Raw genomic sequence first — 5886 nt, forward strand, 5'->3', positions numbered from 1 at the left:
GAAAGAACTCAATCCTTGTCACCTAATCTCCCTACATTTCCTTTTTAGAATAACCACTATTGTCTTTCTTTCTGGTTCTTCTATGTTTGCTTCCAGTCTGAAGATGCAGAATGAAAAGTCTTAAAAGGATCTGAGCCCAGCAAATGGCATACACCTTTCTAAATTAATTAAGAAAACAAAAAGGGGGAAATGTTGGGGCAAAGACCAACAGTAGGAAACATATCAATGCAAGAAGTCCCACAGAAGGCGAATGGACTTTGATATTCAGCATGGCAGAAAATCAGCATTTTCTTACCCTGCTGTGGAAAAAATGGCTGAAAGCAAGCTCCTAACATGATAATACTTTTATTGTTTACCAAACTTTACCATTGATATGCCTGTTTGTTTTGCTAAAGGGCAAATGTGTATTCAAGTAAATAAAAGCTAATGGGTCCTGAGTTTCTGAGACCCTCTCCACTAGAGAGAAATGTCTTCACCTGGCTCCCCCATGCCTTCTAAATTTGTAATTGCTGTCTAGTGTATTCATTTGAGTTCATTCACTTTTCCAGATCCTGAATCTTTGCTGCAAAAGGTTGCGGCAGGGAAGGTAAGGGAAGGTGGGGGTTAGGGAGAGAGATCAACCAAAGGACTTGTAGGCATGCATATAAGCCTGAAAATGCTCAAAGACACCAGTCGGGGTCATGACATGAGGAGGGTGTAGGAAGGAATAAAGGGGGTTAAGGACACATATGTAATACCTTAATCAATAAAGAAAAAAAATAGTCCTAGCTGGTTTGACTCAGTGAATAGATTATTGGGTGCCAGACTGAAGGGTCCCAGGTTCAATTCCATCCAAAGACACATGCTTGGTTTGTGGGCTTGGTCCCCAGTGTGAGGTGTGCAGGTGGCAGTGGATCAATGATTCTCACTCATCATTGATGTTTCTATCTCTCTCTCCCTCCCCCTTTCTCACTGAAATCAATAAAAAATATTTCATAAAATAAAATATAAACAGTTGAATAAAATAGAGCCAGGGTAAAAAAATTATGTTTTAGAATATAATAGAAGGAATCCTATTATTTTTAGATATTTAATAATTCCTACAACTTTTGTGATAAAATAGGTTTGCACTGTTTTGGTAATATTATATTTAACATTTTTTAAACATATTTTTATTGCATGCAACACTATATTATAAAAGGTTCATATGCAAATTGTCCCCTCAAACAGGAGTTTCACCAGGGGATCAACCATGGGGTGGGACTGTCTGGCTAGCATCCCGGATGCACCCTCCAGCCAGCCCCTCACTGTTCTGTCCGCCCGCCCGCCCCCCGCCCCGCAATGATCGAGGACCCGCCAGCCAGTAAGCTGCCCACAGCCCCTTCCCCTGGCCTTCATCTTTCCCCATCTGATCCCCCACTCCTTCCAGGTGGAGCCAGACAGACAAACAACTGCATCCCCTCCCCCTGGCCAACCCAGAGATTGGGATGTGCAGGCCGGACACCAACCATGCACAAATTTGTACACTGGGTCTCCAGTATTATTATTTTAAAATTGTTTTTCTTGGAATATTATTGCTTATCGCATGTAAAATTATTACATTTAAAATAGTTTTTTCTGGAAATATTAACAGTTATTGAATGTAACATTATGATACTAAAATCATTTTTCTTAAAATATTAAAAAAATAAATATAAAAAGGAGGGACACCGTATCAACATGGATTAAAAGGAATGCATTCCTCACTCTGGTGTTACTTCTTACCTCACTAATTAGAAGCTGAAGAATTATTTCCTAACAATGAAACAATAAGATAGTGTTCAGTACAGATGCCCATCCACTACTCACTTTCCACTTGGCTTCCTGAAATTAAAGTGCAGCATTCCTTTTAAACAGCTCATTACTGTAATCCATGAGAGGCTGTAGCCTTTACCTTGACTTTCCATCCCAGTAGTGCTTTGCCTTGGAACAGAATGGGCAGGTCTTGTAGGTGGAGGATCCCAACTTCTTGAAGATGGAGCCCGTTTCAGTGGAAGGGAACCCACCCGTGGAGCCACTTCTGTCAAGATTAATTGTATGTCTGCCATCCTCTGTGTCATAAATAACATCAATCTACTTGAGTAGGGTCAACATTTGTTAAATGGTCAAGTCTGGTTATTGTGTATAAATCTTTACCAAACAGGATCATGGTCATAAGCATGCTTGTTAGCCCAAAATGATAAAATTCTATCTTTACATGTCTTCAGTACAGTGCTCAGAGTTATTGAAAATCAGTTTGGATAACCGAGAAAGAACTGAAGCAGCATTATATATATGTGCCAAAAAAAACAAAACAAAACACACACACACACCACACAAACACACACACACACAAACACACACACACACACACACACACACACACACACACACACACACACCGGAATTTGAATGCAGAGAATCAAGATATAGTAAGTGAAAGAAGTTATTTTAAAGATACAAGAAAACACCCTCAACTAGTCTTCAAATTAGTTTCTTCTCAATAAAAGCTTTTTAAATGTGTGATGTCATAGTTAAAATTTAAGATATAAAAAGTCAAAACATGATGCATCACAAAAAAGTGTTATTTAACGAATGTTATCATATAACTAGTAGCCCGGTGCACGAATTTTGTGAACTGGGGTAGGGGGGAAAGGGGCCCCTCAGTCTGGTCTTTACCCTCTCCAATCTGAGACCCCTCAGGGAATGTCCAACTACCTGTTTGTGCCCAAAGTTTTTTCAGATAACAGCTCCATTGTTGTTTCTTTCTCATGCTTAAAACCATTGGAATTAGTAGGTATTCAAAGTGTGTCTACATTTTTGGGGGACACACTGTATATCTCTAGTTATTGGTGAAAGAAACCAACAGCAGATTTGGAACCCCCAGACAGGGAACCTTGCTCACTCCCCACATGTCTCCCACTTCACTTTCCACCTTCGTCAGCAGCAGGAGAATCAATGTTTTCTCTCATTAATTCAGAAAAGCACGTCCTGTCACCTGCTGCCTGGCAGGAGTGCGCTAAGCCCCAAGCAAGCGAGGCTCAGTCAGGGCAGCCTTTGCTCATGGGTGCTGGCACCCAAAGTGCACATTCCTTCTCTACAGTCGCCCCAACTATCCCACTGTTCCACTGAGAGGATGGAATTCCTCTCCGCCTCTGGGTTCTTGATCTTGAACACTGACCTAAGGCACCTCAGCGAGGGCCGCCTGCGCCCACCAGGTGTGTCTGTCTGCACCTGCTCCAGCCTCAGCACCTGCATTAACCCCCCAGAGGTGATCTTGTAGCTGCACTGGCCTCCATGGGAACAGGGCATCAACACTCCGCCCTCTCACTGTGATCTCACAGGCGCCCACTCTCAGCACCCAGAACATCCAGACACTCTTCAAAGGATGTGAGCGCATCAGAGGGGATGTGTGCACATCCTGTGGGGTGTTCGGCATGTGGGGTTGATAGAAGTGCGGTGGGGAGAGGTGGGGGGAACTTGTTCACACCTTGGTTTGCAACTGTTGCAGGCGCAGAGGGTGACAGTGTGCTGGGGGATGTTCGCATGCCAGGGGGTATGTGCACACTGGAGGCCTCTGGCTAAGCAGATCCGCAAGGGACGTTAGTCTGGCCTGCCACAGTGGCTGTCCCTACGATCCTGCACCTTCTGGGCCAGGAGGCGGATCTTGCGCAGCCACTCCTGGGCGCTGATGGCCTGCATGCTCCACTTGGTGCGCTCACAGCTGTCACCACCACCATGTGGGAGTACAGGCTGCCCTCCGCCGGCCTACCTCCCCTGTCCAGAGGCTTTCTGCACTGCTCACCTGCCCAGAGTGACTGGGCCTGGGCGGAAGCCAGGCGTCCTGCCCTGCCTAACCCCTGTCGATCCACCCCTGTGCAAGCTGCCTCCCCTCCCAGCAGGGTCACAGATCCGTCCGTGTCTTGGTCCCATGGACAGCCTCAAGCACTGCCCCCCGCCCGGCAGGGTCACAGATCCGTGTCTTGGTCCCATGGACAGCCTCAAGCACTGCCCCCTGCCCATCAGGGTCACAGATCCGTGTCTTGGTCCTGTGGACAGCCTCAAGCACTGCCTGCAGCCCACCAGGACATGGATCCAGGTTCCAGACCCGCGGAGAGCATCAAGTGCTCCCCGCTGCCCGACAGGTTATGAATTCGGGTCCGGACCACGGAAAGCCTCAAGCACTGCCCCCCGCCCGCCAGGTCACGGATCTGGGTCCTGGACTGCGGACAGCCTCAAGCACTGCCCCCCACCCAGAAGGGTCACAGATCCGGGTCCCGGATCGCAGAAAGCCTTGCCCACTGCCACTTGCCTTCAGCATGCAAATTAGCCGCCATCTTGTTGCTTCAGAGTGGGGGTCCCCACTAAGGTGCCTGGCCAGTCTGGGTGAGGGGATGATGGCTGTTTGCAGCTGGTCACAACCCCTTCAGGGGTGACGGGCAAGTGTGGGTGAGGGGATGATGGCTGTTTTCAGGCTGGTGAGCAACTGAGGCTCCCAACCTCTCCTTTTTTTCTTATTCTGGTATTTATTTACCATCTATGGCTGGCACTGGAGCTGAGAGCCGGTTTTAGCTCTGAGGCTCGACTCCAGCTATGAGACCTCCGCTGCTGAAAGCAGGGATCTCGGTTTGTTTGGGTTCTATACTTGTAACACTGTTGCAATCCTGCTGGCTGAAGCCCGGCTGACTGAAAGCAGGTTTCTTGGGGAATGTTTACCTTCTATACTTGCAACAATGTTTCTAAGAGTTGCAGCTCAGAGGCCGGCAGCAGCAGGCGGGGAACCGTGGCTTCCTCTGTCACTGCAGCAAGCAAGAATCCTGTTCACTTCAGTGCCTGGCTGCCGGCCACCATCTTGTTTGGCAGTTAATTTGCATATCTCCCTGATTAGCCAATGGGAAGCATTCAGGGCCACGGTCAATTTGCATCTTTCTCTGTTATTAGATAGGATTCCTACAGTTCATTTATAAAATAATTCTTTGATCAGAATACTATACTCTATGTTAATAGTATTTAAAGGAAACATGTTGAATAATACATAATTAAAAATCACTGTTTTCATTTTTAAATAGAAAATAGGCTTATCTTCCAATTCTGTAATTTTTCATGGAAAGAAGAACTATGAGCATCCTCATATGTGGCAAAATATGACTCGCAAACTCTTCTCAGAATCACCTAGGTGGGAAAAACAGGAACATTCACCTTCATCTTGCACAAACTCTGCAAGAACACTTTAGGAAATTTCCCGTGAAATGTCACACACCTAATTATCACAAATGGACACTAAATCTTTGAAACTGGGAAAACGGGTTAATATGAAACCAACTTTTCCTGCTACAGATATATTGAAATGAATGTACCTTCCTTTCATAGTCAGTAAAATAAGTAAATAGATAAATAAAAGACAACTTCCCTGAAAATAGCTCATCAACATATTTATTCATGTTTCATATTCCTCATATACAAGAAAGAAAGAAAGAAAGAAAGAAAGGAAGAAAGAAAGAAAGAAAGAAAGAAAGAAAGAAAGAAAGAAAGAAAGAAAGGAAGATGGATCAACTTGGGGAATCATTGGTTTTTAGCCTTTGCCTGAGTCAGAGACCACTTGGTGAATCTATTTAATACCATAGATATTTCTCTTATGTAGTTTCCAAATGGAAAGTTCTCTACACCAAACGTAGGTACAAGATCACCTTATCAAAATAATAATAGAGATTATTATTTTACACAGTACAGTGTTGCACATTCCTATACTAAAAACGATTATTTCAAATCCAATTCTAAATAATGAAGTGTGTGTCCTTGAAGTTTATATAGTTAGACTAACTTTTATTTCAGTGGGTATTTTCCAAGGTGAACTGATGTCCTTTTTTCAGACGAAGGAACTGCACTTTC

The sequence above is a fragment of the Myotis yumanensis genome, unplaced genomic scaffold (assembly GCF_028538775.1).
Source record: "Myotis yumanensis isolate MYYU_CA2020_CCGP unplaced genomic scaffold, mMyoYum1.0.hap1 SCAF_24, whole genome shotgun sequence".
NCBI lineage: Eukaryota > Metazoa > Chordata > Mammalia > Chiroptera > Vespertilionidae > Myotis > Myotis yumanensis.